This window comes from Canis aureus, chromosome 2 (genome assembly GCF_053574225.1).
Source record: "Canis aureus isolate CA01 chromosome 2, VMU_Caureus_v.1.0, whole genome shotgun sequence".
Lineage (NCBI taxonomy): Eukaryota > Metazoa > Chordata > Mammalia > Carnivora > Canidae > Canis > Canis aureus.
In genome coordinates, this window is record NC_135612.1 from 77,119,560 (window position 1) to 77,136,920 (window position 17,361).

The 17,361-nt window shown below is 32.1% G+C and overlaps 1 protein-coding gene and 1 long non-coding RNA gene across 25 annotated transcripts in view; one reads left to right on the forward strand and one right to left on the reverse strand.

The window, feature by feature from the left end:
• Positions 1–4,880: 4,880 nt before the first annotated feature.
• Positions 4,881–10,195, reverse strand: LOC144302609 (uncharacterized). The gene is made up of 3 exons (XR_013369548.1): positions 10,111–10,195; positions 6,594–6,709; positions 4,881–5,249 (listed from the first exon to the last, which is right to left on the reverse strand). It is a non-coding gene; the product is annotated as an uncharacterized LOC144302609 (long non-coding RNA).
• A 10-nt stretch (positions 10,196–10,205) lies between these two features.
• Positions 10,206–17,361, forward strand: part of LOC144302548 (uncharacterized) — a 236,493-nt gene continuing 229,337 nt past the window's right edge. For 18 of the 24 annotated variants that reach the window (XR_013369541.1, XR_013369543.1, XR_013369542.1 and 15 more), the window contains exon 1: positions 11,846–12,214. The gene's annotated coding sequence lies outside the window, so the exon portion shown is untranslated. The other 6 variants (XM_077880049.1, XM_077880037.1, XM_077880043.1 and 3 more) reach the window with 5 other exon arrangements.

Consider the following 17,361-nt stretch of genomic DNA (forward strand, 5'->3'; position numbering starts at 1 on the left):
AGAATTCTGAGGTCTTTATGAAGTTACCACCAAAATAGCCATTCTTTCACACAGTAGTGACCTCAGCAAACTCAGTAATATATCTTCATAAAGGAATTTCCTCCTTCTTTGATTAACTCTTGAAACTGTGTCCTTCCTACCTCCAGGGTTCACCTTCCAAATATCAAAGGTAATTGACCATTCTGTGTCCTGACTTTCAGTCTGGTACTATTCTACAGTCCTGGCATCTCAACTTTGGCACCATTGACATTTGGGGTTGGATAGCTTTTTGTTGTAGGAACCTGTTCTGTGAATTGTAGGATGATTTGCTGCATTCTTTGACTCTATTCATTATATGGCTACAGTAACTTTCCTACCCCCAAGTTGTGACAACCAGCAATATCTCCAGAGATTGTCAGGTCTCCTATGGGGTGCAAAAAGTCAACTTTCTGCAGCCAACAAAGACAGTATTTAAAATCACTGTCACTAGGGACATCTAGGTGGCTCAGTGGTTGAGTGTCTGCCTTTGGCTCAAGGCATATTCCCAGGCCCGGGGAATCTCAATTCCCACATCAGGATCCCTGTGAGGGGCCTGCTTCTCCCTCTGCCTATGTCTTTGCTTCTCTTTCTGTTTCTCTCATGAAGAAATAAATAAAATATTTTTTTAAAAATAAAACTACTGCACTACACTAAGCTCCCAAAGCATACAAACTACAAAGACCGCCCCACCCACCTTTTTATTCTTCAACATCTTTCACAGTGGCTGATACATAATCAGAGCACATTAAATATATACCTCAAAAAATACAACCCTTGGAATTAAAAAGAAAATCACTATAAAAGTTTACAACGCATCTGTTTAAGGACTCAGACACCTATTTAAAGAGTCATTTAAAACTATGACTTTGACTTTACCTGTTAAATTTTGCTTACTAATATTGTATAAATGTATTCCCATTTCCCCTGTTTTAAACATTCAAACTCTGCAGCACAAAGAGAGAATCCTGTAGTGTTTTATTGTTTTTTCTTCCCCATTTTCATTTTTTCTGTTTCAGCTAAAAACTTTGAATTGAGTATTAAAGACTCAATATAATAAATTGATTATTTTCGAGTGACTACATTTGTGTGACCTCAGAGAAAAGCCTCAAACACTTGTAGTTGTTTATGACTTGTGATATTTCGATGTTTTTCATGAATATATCTCTCATCAGAGCTTCTCCTTCCATAAAATATATTTTCACTTATTGAATGGTGTAAGTTTTCAAATACACAGCAATTTTCATGGCATTATATGAAAATAAAATGGTAAATCCATAGATAATTAGGTATAGTTAAAATTGAATTCCCATGATTTATGAGGTTTGCAGCATGTTCAGAAGTATGACCCATAAAATAACTGCCTTAGGATGAAATTTTATCACTTTTTTAATACTTGAAATATATTAATCTTATCAAATTTATCATCAAGATGGGTTTCAAGTTTTCATGGTATTTAAGAATCAAACTCAAGTGTTCTTTTTTTTTTATAATACAGATGTACTCATTCCATATTTTCAACATCCACAATTTTATGTCTTCATAAAATCAGTGGTTTACATCCCCTGGCACAGTACATTCAAATAAATTACATTTATTCAGAATGCTTATTAAAATCAATTCCAGAGATAATTTTTAAGAGTTACTTTCTTTATATCCCTGGTACCTGCTTCAGCAGAACCAAAACAAAAGTTAGTGAGTTAAACCAGGGTGTGATATAGGGTTGGTAAATATGTGCTGTTAGGGAATTCTAAGTGTGTTTTAATAATACATAAACACAGTTCTATTGCCTAAAATATCTTTATTCCAGAATATAGCTTCTCAGTGTTAGAGATCAGGATAACATTCATTGGAGATTGGATAAGATAAGATGAGACCTTTGGAACTTGGGTACCTGGCTTCGTTTTTTTGCTGCTCACTTACAACAAAATGTAAACTCTATGAGAACAACATTTACCTGTTTTGTCCAGTAATGTATCCTAAGGGACTAGAAGAATTACAGGACTTTGACAAAGGTTTAACATATTACAGGAACTTAACAAAGATTTCATAAAGGAAGAATAAATGAAAGAAGTCCTTATTTTGCATATTAATTTTCTATTACTACTATATCAAATCACCATAATCTTAGTGGCTTAAAACAACACAAATTTAGTATTATACAGTTCTGGAGGTCAGGTATCTGAATGAGTCTTGATAAGTTAATGTTAAGGTGCTAACAAGGCTGCATTCTTTTTGGAGGCTATAGGGGAAAATCCATTTTTGTGTCTTTTCCTGCTTCAAGAGGCTGTCTGCATTCCTTGGCTCATGGCCACCTATCACCTTAGACCAACAATGGCTGGCTAAGTCTTTTCCACATGGCACCACTCTGACACTGACTCTTCTTCTGCTTTCTGCTTCTTATTAAAGATCCTTGTGATTATATTGGGTCCAGCTGAATAATGAACAGTATTCTCCCTCTCTTGAAACCAACAGAACAATTCCATATGCAATTTCCATCTCCCTTTGCCATCTATGTAATATATATATTTACACATTCCAAAGATTAGGATGTAAATATCTTTGGGTGGTAATTCATTTGCCTACAATTTGCCACTCAGCAATTATGCAATATTAGATAAATTATTTAACCACATTGTATCAGTTTCCATGTCTATAAAATGTAAATCATGAGTTCCTATTTTTTTCAGTTTAATTGAATTATTACATGCAAAATTCTTGGGATAGTATCTAGCACATGGTGGCACAGAGTAAATGTAGTTCTTATTATAAGTGTGTCCTTTTTAAGCTAAAATTTTATGTTCAATAATTTAGTTCCATTCCTCCTTAAAAGAGAATAGATTGATGACACCTGCTTAAGTTTCTCTGAATACTTAGTGATGTTCAGTCTTTGAAATAAAGAAGTAAATGCAATTTCAAGATCCTACCCTTAAAAGGAAGATCTTCTTGGCTGCATGTGTTGAGGAAAATAACCTAAAGATATTATCAGAAAAGGTGAACATGTTTGCAGGATAGATAAAGTAGTGAAACCCTTTAGTTTTATAGTTTTTATTTATTGTTTTTAACCATGTATAGTCTATTTTGACATGTTTGCATTAAATATATTTATATTTCTCATTTGTTATATATAATATACATAATGCAAACATCAAACAGATAATTTTCAAAAATAGGAGATTCCTTTGAATGTTTCTCAAAGAATAAATGTAAGGTCAGTACAGGAGGAACTAATTAGATGAAACAAGGACTATCCCTCACATCTCTACCACTGCACAATGCAAAGCATTATGAATCCCTAGAAAATGCGTGTTTACATATTTGAGTAATCTGGTCTCTCAGGCAAATCAACCAAACTATAACCACATTCACATGACAAACTTCTCTACAATTGTAAAAGCACATAGATTTTCAAAATAAAATTTTATTGCTTGGAAAATAAACTCACAGGGAAAAACTGATTTCAAAATACAAAATCTTTCTATGTTGCTTTTCAACATTTTCTGGCTATTCTATTCAAAACAAAATTCTAATATTGTTTCTGTCTTACAATGAGGGAAAATTCTGTTTCCAGTACAACTTGTGTGAATTTTGGTCACGCATTTAATTTCACCAGGTCTCATCTTTCTCACTTGTTAAATGGGCATATTATTACTTGCCTGCCTCTACTACCATTGTAAATATCAAATGAAATGATAGATGCCAACAATTTGTGGACTACAGAAGTGTATGCACATGAATCATATTATTTAGTATTTTAGTACTACTGAGTGCATTAGCGCTATGAATTTACTGTTTGAAATTACTGGACAGGATATCCTTCCAGCTACATGGGGCTAGTAACCTGGAGTGCATATATGGGTGGTGATGATAGTCATCTAACATGAAGGAATTTAAGGTTTAAAGTGTTAGCTTTTGGGTTTTTTGTTATGATACTGTAGAATCATAGAGATGGGGAGACAGAGAGGGAGGTAGAGGGCAAGGGCAGAGGGAGAGGGAGAATCTTAAGTAGGCTTCATGCCCAGCACAGAGGTAAGTGTGGGGTTTGATCTCACAACCCTGGGATCAAGCTTAAATCAAGAGTCAGACACTTACCGACTAAGCCACTCAGGTGCCGTTTAAGATTACTTTTAATTTCTTGCAAGGAAGAAGTGGGTAGAAAGAATTTAAAGCAAAACAACACCTCATAACTGGAAGCAGTCAATATCCTACTTTTACTATTTTCACTACTTCTATTATTACCACCACCACCACCAATAATAACTGCAACAGTGAAACTTTGGTTATGCCAGAAAGTTTCCCAAATGCTTTAATTATGTACAACTGTAGTGTTTTTTTTTTTATTTGCAGGTCAGCTAGGTATTATTTACTTACAGGTATTTTTACATTCAATAAGACTGAATATCTTTATGTATTCCTCCTTTTGAAAAATGTTATCCTGCAAAAAAATGAGGATATAGCTTATTTTATTTCTTTTTTTTTCTAGTTCTCGTGAAACTAAAAAAAAAAATTATGGAGTTTTTAGAAGTTTTCTCACTTTGACTTTTAAAATAAGCTCTTAACTCACTATTTGTTTGCTAACTACACTTTGGGAAATAGTAGATTTATTCTTACACCCATTTCACAGATGTAAGAACAAAAAGCTCAGGGAGCTCAAGTAACATGTCCAGTCACACAGTAAGTCAAAGGCAGAGCTTTCCTCTCAGTATAAAATTGTCAGTCTAGTGACTTATGGGTTTATCTCCCTTGCTGTGCTAATTTGGACTCATACCATCTCATGATCTATTAGGGATTTTGTATTTAGATAAAAGACAGAGCCAGATGCCCCGTTAAGCCTTTACAAACTTTAAAATGCTAAGCAAGAGAGCTTGTGTTGTTTGTCCTTGGACTGTGCATTTTATTTTTCATAGAACAAGTGATGTATTTGTTTTAGAGCATCATGGCATTTATTAATGATCCAAGCTGAATTCTCATTTTCAGTAAATGGCATCTTACACAGTGGGGCCATGTCACACAGGAGTCCTGACGGGGGAACTCATGTCAGTGTGGTGAGGAGCCTGCTGAGTGTTTAATAACTACAAATGAAGTGCACTGTTCGTGTTATCAAGCATCGTTCCATCAACCAGTAGGTTTCCTTTGTAAGTAAAGATAAAATGACTTGGACAATCTGTACTAAATCCATCAGCTTTAACTGTAAAAGCATGAGCAAGACAAGCTTTCTTCAAATAGACTGGATGCTGGAAAGGAAAGAAGAACAAAAAGATCATTATCAAATAAGAAATGAAATAATTTCAATATGATCAATGACTATAGAGTATCATGGCTTTGGGAAAGGACCTTTGGAAAATGATCCATGATCATAGGCTAGTTTTGAGCCCTACTCATTTTCTGTATATGGTGGAGATAAGGAGTTAGAAAGTTGTGCACGTATCCTACAGTTATTTGTATTTTATAACACTGAAGGAGGCAATGAAAAACATTATAACTAATTCTCAAAGAAGAGATCATTGATTTTCATGTGCCTGTGGTTCTCCCAAAGATAAAGAACATAAGGAAAATGAGTGAATTGCAAATCATAAAAAGGTTATATATTATCTCTATGGCTAGATATCTTCTAGGAAAAACTTTTTTTTTGACATTGTCCTGAATTATGGCTCAAAAAAAAAATGGTAGTCCTCAGAAAGAATGATAGGTGAATTGGGAAAAACTAGAATAAACATGAAAATTTTAGAAATATTTTATTAAACATAGATTATGAGCTATTTGTTTTATAAACGTTATTTTCCTTAACTCTTGAATAAGTCCTGTGAAATAGGTTATATTATAACAGAATTAAAGTTAGTGAAATTGATGCTCAGCAGATTTCAGGGAACTCAGGTTCTATCAAAGCAATAGAGATCAAATCCATGATCTGTGGTGACACCACTGTGGCCCAGCTGTGTATTCTTTAAGAGAAGTATGGATCAGGATGAGTCCATGTGGTCTGTTAGTAGAGGCTAACCTAAGTCTGGCCATAGACATAAAACAATAAAAAAAAGAGTATATTCCATGGACAGAGCTACACATGCATGGAGAACTTTTATGATAACATGAAAGAATCACTTGGAGAAGCCAGAGTTGCCATACAATGAGGAAGAAGAGAGAGAAGAAGAGAAAAAGGAGGAGGAGGAAAGGTGAGAAGAGGGGGATATCTTGATATGAGTGCATGAGGAATCTCATTGGCTAGACTGGCAGTGATTCCATCCTAATAGTTTCATCATGTGAGCTTCTCTTACTTCCTCATTCTGCTGTTTCAGATGTTAAATCATCTGTTCTAGGGCACTGGATCCTTTACAACCACCTCTACTGATCACAACTATTCTCTTTTTCATATTATTGATATTAAATCTAACATGTAGTTGAGGAAGCACCAGGTCTGGGTTTGGATTCTCATCCCTCCCTTCTTTCTGATTAACCTGGACATTGAACCTAACTTCTGTGAATGGATGTCAATGCTTCTATTTTTAAAAGGGGAATATAACTACTTCTCATGGTATGACTCTAAGCACTAAATAAAGCAATGATAAGTAGCATATGCTTACTATTGTATGAGGCTTACATAGCTTTTTCCCCCTTGTACCATCAGAATTTTTCTATTAATGTAGTTGTTCTCAGCTCAAGTGAAAGAGCATGGTCTGCTTTCTTGCAGTGGAAGTAACTGGTGAGTTAAAGTGAAAGAAAGAAAGAAAAAAATAAATAAAGTGAAAGAGCATGGTCTGTTCTCTTGCAGCAGAAGTAACTGGTGAGTTAAATAAGTTCATTCTGGAGCTCATAACAAATTTTACTATCTTTTTAAATAAATAAATGACAGCAGCATATAAATATCCTTACTAAACTTTAGCAGCAGACACCAGTACCAAGGAAAAAAGGAGTGCCTGAAAACCATAGGGCAACCACAAAACATGTACAAACAAGTGCAACACCAAAGTTTATCTGCTTTTCTTGTTTATTCTTGTAAAACGTCCAATTTTAATATTCTTTCAAAATTATGAAGACATGTTGATAAAGGAGAATCTTTTATGGAGGAATACATGTAGGAAAAATACATATTTTATGTACCTTCAAGCCTAATACTATAATGACTGCAAGTGATATAATTAATTGAAGAAAATATATTTAAAGTTTCTGAACAATGAGGAATGCTACACTTCAGGAATCTACCCTGAGACAGGAGGTTGTTTTATTTTCTTAAATGGCCACAATAAAAAAAATTAAAAAATAAAAAATAATAAAAAATAAATAAAATAAAAAAAAATTAAAAAGACCACAATAAGATCTACAATCTTGATAAATATCTAAGAGCATGATAAGATCTACAATCTTGATACTACTTAAAGAGTTGGAGTTAGTTGAGCATTTTCTTTCCTAATGAAACTATACCATAATAAGTACATCAGGCTTTCTTTTGAAATTGGTTCTACAAAAATTCAGCTTTCTGTTAGAATTGTAGCTGAATACAAATTAGAATCTTTCTTTGTCATCAATTCTAGGAACCTACTTAGCATTAATGACTACATTGCTTTTACATATTTTGACATTAGTTTATTAGAATAAGAAGGGAAAAATGGGATCCAAGTCATTTACAACCAGTAACAATTTCGCTGTCTTGTCAAATTTCAAAAAATTAACACTTGATTTTTAAAGTGAATATTAAAAGCTGAAATTCCCTGAACATTTCATAAGAATAATGCTATAATTTGCTAAAGTTAGCATTTTCTGTATATTTTTGTTCATAAGAATACCACTGTGTTTTGTCAATAAGTTTCAAGTAGAGGGCTAAAACATGACATATCTTCTTTAAATTGTTGAATATACATAAATATGAATATTAGGAATGAGTATGATTTATTCATAATTATTCATATCTTACTATACTGATATATTTTAAAAGGAAAACACTGAAAAGAAACAAAAAATTGAGATAAGAAAGCTAGGGGGGAGTTATTTTGTTTGATGTTGGTGATTTTAACTAATGATTCACAGAGCTCTGTTTTTAAGGTCAAATGTGTATCACATACCTACTGTGATATGTTTCATATGTATCTTTGTACTAAGAGAGATGCAAGCATTTTTGAATTACACTTAATTTTGTGTGGAAAATAAAAGAATGGCCATGGGAAATATGACATTATTTTTAAGTGTGAAGTGCTTTGATGCTGATCTCTTAATTATTCTCAATAAGGAAGTTATTATTTTCAATCAAGAAAGTAAGTTAAACTTGGTTGAATTGCTTTTTCCAACCAAGAATATATTTTCTTTAAGTAAAGATGTACTGGAGTATATGGAATTTTAAAAAGCTAAAATAGAAACAGAGAGTAGGTTGGTGATTGCCAGGCACTTGGGGTTAAACGAAATGGGAGGATACTGGCCAAAGGGCATAAACTTCCATCTTTAAGTTGAGTAAGTTCTGGGAATCTAACGTATAGCATGATCACCACAGTTAACAATACTATGACGCATACTTGAAAGTGGCTAAGAAAGTCAGTCGTAAATGTTGTCACCACATACACACACACAGGCACACACACAGGTAACTATGTGAGGTGATGTATTAACTAATTTTATTGTGGTAAATATTTCACGTTATATAAATATATTAAATCATATGGTACACTTAAACTTACACATTGTTATATATCAAATATATTTTAATGAATATGAAAAAAAACAAAATATACTGTAGTATCATCTCATTTTTGCAAGATTTTAATTTGAGAGTGTATTAACTTAAGCCTAATGAAATCTAAGAAAATCATTCTTCAAAAATATATCATTTTGCAAAAACAATAATACTAAGAAAGTAAGTAGAATTATTCATATAGAATAAAATTTATTTTAGGGCTTATGCCTTTTATTTTCACATTTGAGAATAAAAGGGGGATATAGTTTCACATAGAAATGTCCCTGGGGCACTAAACCATTTCCTATTGTCATTACTGAAACTCTGTGGAATAGTATGCCCCTTCCTTGCTTCCTCTTAAAAATAAAAACCTTTTTTGAGGATTTTTGAGGAAGAGAATGGCAGAACGGTATACTATAGATGAAAATTTCCTTCAAATATTGAATGAGTATATAAAACTCACACAAAAAATTTATATGAATAATAGTATGTGTGTGTCCAGTACAGTTGAACATAAATAGAGGTACTTAGGAACACACTTGAATAATTATGGAAAAAAGAAAGAGGTAATGCATCCATAATTTAGAAATCCTAAGAAAGTATTAATCAATAAAGTTTAGGAAATGGAAGAAGTATTTTTTCATTTAATATTGTGGTAATAATAACATACAGTAGTCTATTCTGCTTTTCTACTTAAATATAAGCATTTGCCCTATCGTGAAATATCGTGAAATATTTGAAAAATAAGTTTAAATAATTTTGAGATAAAAATTTAGTTTTGAGATGAGTACTTTTGAGATAAAAATTTAGTTTTGAGATGAGTACTTTTGAGATAAAAATTTAGTGTTTTGAGATAAAAATTTACTGTTCTTCATAAAGGTTACACAATAGTTTTCTTAACCATCTCTTTGATTTAAATTTTTTAGTTTGCTTCAAATTTTTCACTTGTAGATTGTGCTGAAACGAAAACCATTGCAGATAAGATATTCTGTGTAGTTAATCATTCTATATCTCAGTCCCATTTAGATGGCACTTTTAACCACTGGTAATGATAAGGATCTTGAATCTTACAAAAAATCATCCCAGGTACAAAAGCATACACAAAAAATGTCATTCAATGTTCCAAACATTGCATATAAAATTTTAGTCTTCTGTCTTTTGGGACCCCATTAATATTATAAATTAAAAGGAAAATCATCATTCATACCTTACATGTATTTAGTGATTTGCAGTAGAATGTTTGCTTTCTTTTTTTTTTTAAATTATTCCATAGTGTTATTTTTTTTGCTAGTAAGATTTAAAAAGAAAGTTTGGTGACTAAGAGAAAAACAGAGGTAAGAAGCTAGCTAATAAAGAAGAAATAACAGAGTTCTGATACATTGAGTGAAATAATAAAGAGAATAAAATAGGTTACAGATAATATACAAGCAATACCTTACCTTTATTTACGTACACTTTCAAAAGACCTTTCAGGTGTCATTCTGTTCTTTACAATAACTGATTGTGATGTCATCACCATTTTATAGGCTAGAAAAGAGACTCAGAGGTACAGAGCTCCTATGTAGAAAATATGGGACAATTACTCATCTTTTTTTCTGAAACATCAAGTATGTTTTTTGTCTTCCCTCTCTTTTCTCCCTTCATAAGAAGATTGGACTTTTTTCTTCTGGTTGGTAGTTAGATGACCTGTAGATCATTTGATATGTTTTAAACTTTTTTAGTTTGGGCCTGGAGAACTCTAGGCTAATTTGGCCATAGTTTTAATTCATGGCCTTTCTGATGTTGCTGGTGAAAATCCCATTTATTAAATAAAGCTCTCTTCTTTGATTAATGGGAACTTAAACAATCATTGACATTCTGACCTCTGCAAATTGTCCAACTTATTGGTAAGACTCTCTTGTGTCTTCTCATCTAAATTTTTTCCTCAGTCTTTTTTTTTTTTTTCACTCATATGTCACCATTTCTATGAAAGAATCAATACCTCAGGGAAACTAGTTTATTCCTTGCCATGGCTATCATCAGTAACCAGAGGATTTCTTTCCCAGTTCTGTTCACCCTTCTTTCCTCTCCCCCTTATGCTCCTGTTTTCTCTTTCCAGGGCTCTCACCCTCTGTAAAGTCCCAGGTGATATTTATGGACCAGAATAGACACTTGGAAATAGTACATTTCCCACCTCGTTAGCTTTTTATTGACTTTATGTTATAAATTGCATCTGATTCTTTTCTAGATTTGTTAATTCTCTTCCTTATATTTGTTACTTACATTATTTCCCTTTATATTATTTGGCATTCTCCTTATAATATCTTTTTATGCTAATTAATAAGTGATAGATTAATTGGAAACAGAAAGAAATTCAATCATTGTGATTCTTCAGGATTATACTGGTCTTGTATTCTAGTAGTAACACTGGTTGGTTTCTGATCTGGAACCTTTTGTATAGAGAAAAGTAATGTTATAAAAGCAGCTATGTTTTTCTTAGTAAATTATTGGTTCAAGTGTAATTTGATTATGTGCACATGTCTTAGGATAATGCAAAAGCCATAATTATATATAAATAGCTTTCAAATTATGATGTTTTCACTGAAAATTTGATTTATATGTTGAGAGACAATGAAATAGCTGGAGAATGGAAGAAGAAGGTGGTGACTGGAGGCTTCTGATCTATCACTTTACAAAAATACATGGCTATATAAGTTATTTGATTCAATGCATATTTATGGATAAGATTCCAAAGCATAATAAGACTAGAAGAATTAATAACAGCTTTTCATTTTATATATGCCTTTATAAAAAGTCAATTCCTTTCTTGTGTGTTCTCTATTTGTATAATGGAATAACACACTACAAATTATTTTTCTGAGTACTGTGTAATGTCTATAAGATAGTATTTATGTAAATGTTGTGCATTAGCATCTTATGTAATTCATTGCCCAGTTTAGCTTTTGTCACAATTCAAATTCACTCAGAAATAATGAATCTTCATCACTAATAAATCATCCAATTATCTTCCAATGAGAACAGATTTTATTTCTACTTTTCATATAAATCCTTCCAATATGAAGCCTGTGATTATGATGGTCCATTATGAAGCCTAAATGCTTTCACCATGTCATAGTTATCTATTGCTGCATGACAAACACCCCTAAACTCAGTGGCCTAGACCAGTGATGATTAGTTAATTCATGATTCTGGTGGCTTGCAATGTGGGCACCACTCCACTTGGGCAGCTAGTTCCTGTTCTGGGGTAGCTGTTAGCTGGGCTCACTCAGAATCTGTAGTCATTAGCTATGTCAGGTGGGGCCATGAGGCTCTGCAGGCCTCACACACGTTTTGGGCTTTAACCTCAATAGCTGGCAAGCCTATGATAGCAGAGTATCTCTCTCCATTTGCTCTCTCATCCTGATGGAGTCTATCCTGAGCCTCTGCACAAGCAGTTGATACTCTGAGAGGGCAAGCATAAGCTACAAGATCTCTTAAGTCTTGGACTCAGAGGTCATACAGTATCTTTTCAGACCCAGTGCGTTGGTCATCACAAGTCACAAGGTCAGTCCACATTGAAGAACTGGGTAAATAGAACTCTACTTAATTACGGGAGAAACAGTTGTGGACATATTTAACCTATCACCAGTGCTATTAACTTTTATTTTATTTTTTTATTTTTTTTTGCTATTAACTTTTAAAAACTTTATTGAAACAATACCATTGATCTTCCCTCCACAGGATTAATCACAAATCTCCATTCCCAAATGCAAATCCTTTCTCAATGTGAATGTTTTTAGAAAGTTTCAGAAAAGAATGAAAGAAAAGCATCAGCACATTTATGTAAATTTAAGAGGAAATAAATGAAAACACTTATTTTGAGTTAGAAAACAGATTGAAATCTTGTTCCACCTCTCATTAGCCATGTGATTAATATCAAAGCATGTGATTTCCTGGTCTGTCTTTCTACATTAATAAAAGAGATATAACATTTGAAGCTGGGTTACAAACTATATAAAACAGTTAAGAAATGTAGATAATGCATAAGAAAGAATTCTAAATGTAGAACGTATGTGTAGAGTGCTCAATTTATTCCCATGATACTTCAGTTTGGGCCAACCTCACTGTGAGGAATTTGGAATAAACACACCAAATACAACTATGGATGTCTCACTGCTATTGATTGTCTCTTTAGTTCTTTTAATGGAAGAAGTGTTGCATTATAGTTGATGTTAGCTTTCTCCTAACTCTCCATTTAGAAAGTTAGGATAAGCATTAGAAATTCCTATTTTGCTGACATCACTTCAGTCAAATTTAAAAATTAATTTCCAGTAGTGTTTGGTTAATTGCCTTGGATTTATAAGTGAATTTGGAGGGTTTTATTTTCCTTTATTGAGGGGTTTATTTACCTGGAGGGTAATATTTTCCTATTTAGTTTATTTTTACAGGTCTTTTTTTCTGACATAATAGTTTTTAATACAGCCTTTGGTATTTTTTGGTCAAAAATATCCAAATACTTCATATCATTTGTTACCATTCTGAATTGTCAACCATTTCTCTATTATATTCTATGAATGGTACTATATATATATAAAATATCTAACTGCTTAGATATATATATATGCTATCATATATATACATATATATGCTATATATATATATATATGCTATATATCTGCTATATATATATCTGCTAACCACTGTGGGATAATTTATTTTTCCATTAGCTCTATTGTATGTATGCAAATGTGTTTAGATGATTTAGGAGTGTCCCTTATAAGAAAGATAACTTAGAATTCTTTATAGTCCAACGTAAGAGTCTTTTACTTTCAACAGATGAGTTTAATATTTTTATGCTTATTAACATTCATGATTATTTTTTACCAACTTATTTCATCTCCAAATTTTGAAACTACACTCTGAGATTGCATTTTTCAAATTTCTTTTATGTTATAATTCTTTTATATGGCCTAGGTTTACTATTATCTTCTGCCAAAATCTTGAAATAACGTTTTTAAAAAAATTCTGTTGATGGCTTTGAAGTTTCTTCCTGAGATTCTTATATCTCTGTTAAACTAAGTGCCTATCAAAGAAAAGAGTTTAAAAAGATAATTTCAGTTTTGGGGGGAGTTATGTTTTCAGCTTTCATGTATCTACTTGACTTTGTTAATTTTATATGGAGTCATAAATTATTCTATTTGATTTTTTTTTTACATTATAGATTCTAATTGGTTTTGTAACCAAACTTAAACCATAATTATAGCACATGTATGACTAGTTTTAATACTGTCAATTTAATAGCTTACAAGTTTATTAAGGGTATATAATTGATATGTTTTCTAAGATCACACACAACTGACAATGGCTATCTTATGGCTATGTGCACATTGCTTTGATATTACAGAATTATTTTCAGAGCTTTGCAACTATTCTATTTTTTTCTTATACTTCAGTCAAAACGACAAATAATATTGCATAGATTTTTATTCCTTTATGAGTAACTTATTTTATTTTATTTTATTTTATTTTATTTTATTTTATTTTATTTTAATTTTTTTATTTAAATTAAATTTGCCTACATATAACACCCAGTGCTCATCCCCCCACACACCTCCCCTTCCACAACCCTTTGTTTGTTTCCCAGAGTTAGGAATCTCTCATGGTTTGTCTTCCTCTCTAATTTTTCTCTTTACAGGTAACTTAATATTCTCTTTCTTGAATTTTTATAGATTTTTTCATTTTGTTTGATAAATCTTCTATGAAAACATCAAAATGATTTATCTAGACTCATATTTCCTATATATTGTTATTAATAATATAGTTTTTGATGATTACAGAAGACCATGTTAGGTATTTTTCAAGAAATATGAAAATATAGAAAAGAAAATGAGAAAATTAAAATCTTCTATAATTTCAAGATCAAGAGAAAATATGATCAGTATATTTTATTTAGACATATAGCTTATAGTATAAAAACTACTGCTTGATACTACTATCCAGCTTATATTTGATCTTTTTTCTCTTAATAGTTTGAGGAACATTGAGTAGAATTATATTTTTAAAAGTTATTGAATACATATATTTCTTTAAACAGTATATAATTAGCAACTTACTAAGATTATTATTTGAGTTCAACTAACTTTGGTGAACAAAGATGAACCTCACTCGTTTTTCATACTTCTGTCTCTAGTCTGAGAATAGTTTTCTAAAAATAGACATAATAAGTTAAAGGGAACATTTTAAAATATGTGTACATATAATTGCATTTCCTCCTGAATGTCAGACACATCATGCCATACTCATACATTACCATTAACCATCTTTGGGAGGGAGAGAATCTGAAGCAAACTCTATGCCCAGTGCAGAGCCTGAGCAGGATTGGGTCTCACCACCCTGAGGTCATGAACCAAACCCAAATCAAGAGTTAGACACTTAACCAACTGAGTCACTCAGGCACCCTAATACTATTGTAGTTTTTTTTTTTAAGACTTTATTTATTTATTCACGAAAGACACACAGAGAGCCAGAGAAATAGGCAGAGGGAGGAGAAGCGGCTCCATGCAGAGAGCCAGATGCGGGACTCGATCCTGGAATTACAGGATCATGCCCTGATCCAAAGGGACACGCTCAACAACTGATCCACCCAGGTGTCCCCATAGTTTTAATTCAATAATCATGTTATTTACCTATACAAAATTTCCTAATCTTAAAAATCTCTCTTTTCCTGTTAAATTTTATAGATACACTTTTTCTTTGGAACTTTGTTTAAATCAGTCATATGTTTAACTTCATATTTTCCAGCAGTAAATCCATTTCAGACCATGCTATCTCCCATTTTCTTTGAGTTCTGAATAAGTGGTTTGATTAGTGGAAACCTACCTATTTGTTGACCACAGAGGTAGACAACACCTGTTTGGTTATATAGTATGTATCCAAGTTGAACAGGGTTTTTCATTACCAAGTGACATGCTTGACCAAATTTACCATAAGGATCTTCAGGGAGGGAAGTAAAAACATTGAAACTTGATGTTAAATTTCTAGTCCAGTGGGAGACTATGGGAACAATGGGCAAAAAGAGCTAAATACATAGAAAGCCGGCAATGACTTGGAGACTTTTTTTTTTTTTTTTTGCCTGAAAACATCTTTGTGAAACTCATAAGAATGTGATACTTGACTTCTGTTATATATCCTGAGGCCTTTTTCTTTGTTGAGGTCTTTGCTTTTTATAATTAATGACACCAAGTGTAAACTTCAGGTATATTGCTATGACTGAACTTAATTGTCATGACTTTCTACATTAGAAGGAAATCTTTGACCTCTGATAGCCTTCTTTAGCCAGTCAGAAGAAAGGAAAGCCCAGACTTCTTACCTCTGTCATCCATTTAGTTGGGAATGGTAGAGACAGTTTTTAAAGATCTTCTCAATCTTCTGTTCTCTTTTTTGGATGGGAGAGGAAGAAAGGGTCAAATGGATAAAGAGAGGTATGAGACAGGTTCTCAATGCTTCTGTCAAGGTCTTGTCATTGAAACTCTAACACTAATAATACTTATCTTCTGTTTTCCTTTTTTTTTTTTCTGTTTTCCATTTTGATGTAGGTTATTTCTCTTTTTCCCAATTATTTATTTCACAAAGGGTGGAAAGTGAAGGATTATTATAACTATTGTGTTCATTCTAATAACTTGTCTAACATGTCTCAGATGCTTATTCAAATAATTTTTTCAAATTAATAATTTTTTTAAAAATAGCATTAATTGTTTAAACAAATTTGATTTAATTCAATTCAACCTTGTACTGATCTATTAACTTATATTTTTAGGTTATAATAAGTAACATTTAATAAATAATACTAAGTTATCACATTTTAGAGTATAAACTAGAGAAGGATACACATTTTATGGTTTTATTCTTTACCACTTAAGAAATAGGGGTTTTATTTGAATTGAAACAGTTTTCTCAGTTTATTCTTTGCATTTTCTATTATATTTCACTGTTATTAAGTACTAGGAATTGTACCTATTCTATATATTTCATACTCTGCTTTGTTTATCTTATTTTTAAAATTCTGCTATTACAAAAAGTGGCTTAAAATTTTTGAGATGTCTCATTCCTGAAACAGATTAAAAATTAATCCATTTTGAGTATGGATTACTTTGATACAGAAGACCCTAGTCAGTTGATATAAATTAGTATCTTCTCCGAAGTTAAGAAAAATAGTTAAGAGAAAACATTAAGCTTAATCAAAACTAATTGTGCTCTAATAGCTTTCTTTCCCGAGTTATTCAAATGTCTTGCAAAATAAAATGGGAAGGCCATTCTAAGGGGATACTATGGGAATATTGATTATTCTTGACTATTAAAACCTCCCATAATCTGTGAAAAGCCTAATGCAATAGTTGCCAATGACAACCGCACCTCAGAGACTCATTCTGAAGACTTCACATCCTTTTCAAAGATGTAGTTTTTTATTCATCATAAATAAACTTAGATATATTAAATAATTAGACCTGAACTTCTTTATTCCTCCCATAATTCAGGCTTATAGTTTGGTGGTAGCCCTACTGAACTGCTTCTAGTTAATTGGCCTCAATGTTAAAGAGAAGGATAGCTGACTATTTTAGACATCATGCCTAATATAAGATGACCCAAATAGCACCTCATTGCACTAGCTATGGCCTAGAGAGTTAGCTCAAATATAATGGTTGTAAATAGCA